At 42.5% G+C, this 1,296-nt stretch overlaps 1 non-coding gene across 1 annotated transcript; it reads left to right on the top strand.

Annotated features, from left to right (window-relative positions):
• The first annotated feature begins 1,194 nt into the window (after positions 1-1,194).
• On the top strand, positions 1,195-1,296 carry LOC140480959 (U6 spliceosomal RNA). The gene has a single exon (XR_011961437.1). It is a non-coding gene; the product is annotated as a U6 spliceosomal RNA (small nuclear RNA).

Raw genomic sequence — 1,296 nt, 5'->3', positions numbered from 1 at the left:
TAAGTTGAAGCAAGGAATGTAATTTCTGCAATGATGCATACCCACATGAGCCAAAGTGACAACAAAAGGAAAATCACACCAAACCTTTGGGAAAATAAACTTTTTCACAGTGCTGCCATTTTATGATTAACCATTGGCTGATTCCTTAGGCTGTAAAAATACAAAAGGTGATTTAATAAAGGGCAAACCTCAGCATTTCAGCAGCAAAGCATCAGGAAATAATCATGACTATTTAAGGAAAGGATAATTATGGCTTCTATGTTGAGAAAGGAGATGAAAATAGGTGAGAACTATTCCAACATCTGAATCATCTACCAAGCCTTACCCAGCAATGAGACACTAATCACTCAGAGCCGGCTCAGCTCAGTGGGATATGTAGATCATAAGTCTGACACCAGACTTCTGAAGCAAGCGTTCTACTTGGGACTGAATTCAATCAGGAAACACTCCAGAAGGACAGCAGAAACATCTTAGGGAACTTAGAATCCCCAAAGAGGTTAAGGATCCCTGCTGATACATGAGATTCCCTGGCTCCTGGCTAACCACAACGGTTAATCATCCAATAAATCAACAAACACATCAAGAAGTTTCATCAAGGATATGCAGAAGGTATCTGAGGGATACTTAAACTTCCAATCTACATGACCCTTAAGGCACCATATGTTACACATATGGCCAAGTACACAGACCATGCATTGAATTTATCCTGGAAACTGAACTGGAACAGAAGCAAGTGGGCGGCACGGTGGCACAGTGGTTAGCACTGCAGCCTCACAGCGCCAGAGACCTGGGTTCAATTCCCGCCTCAGGTGACTGACTGTGTGGAGTTTGCACGTTCTCCCTGTGTCTGCGTGGGTTTCCTCCGGGTGCTCCGGTTTCCTCCCATAGTCCAAAGATGTGCAGGTCAGGTGAATTGGCCATGCTAAATTGCCCGTAGTGTTAGGTGCAGGGGTAAATGTAGGGGTATGGGTGGATTGCGCTTCGGCGGGGCGGTGTGGACTTGTTGGGCTGAAGGGCCTGTTTCCACACTGTAAGTAATCTAATCTAATTTAATCAAGTAATCCTCATTTCTGAGGTATTGCCAATGTTAGGAAGATATCAGAAAATTGAAGGCATACAGTTAATCAAATTTCACACAGAACAACATGACTAAATTGAACTAAACACAGCAACTTTAATGAAGCATAATTACCTGTGATCACTAACATATATGCTGAAGTTGGAATAAATCAGACAAGATTGGCATGGCACCTTTGCAAGGATGGTTTACAAATTTGTGATGTTATTTTACTGCAT

Source organism: Chiloscyllium punctatum, chromosome 8 (genome assembly GCF_047496795.1).
Source record: "Chiloscyllium punctatum isolate Juve2018m chromosome 8, sChiPun1.3, whole genome shotgun sequence".
NCBI classification, from domain to species: Eukaryota; Metazoa; Chordata; class Chondrichthyes; order Orectolobiformes; family Hemiscylliidae; genus Chiloscyllium; species Chiloscyllium punctatum.
This window is presented reverse-complemented; position numbering and strand designations above follow the sequence as displayed.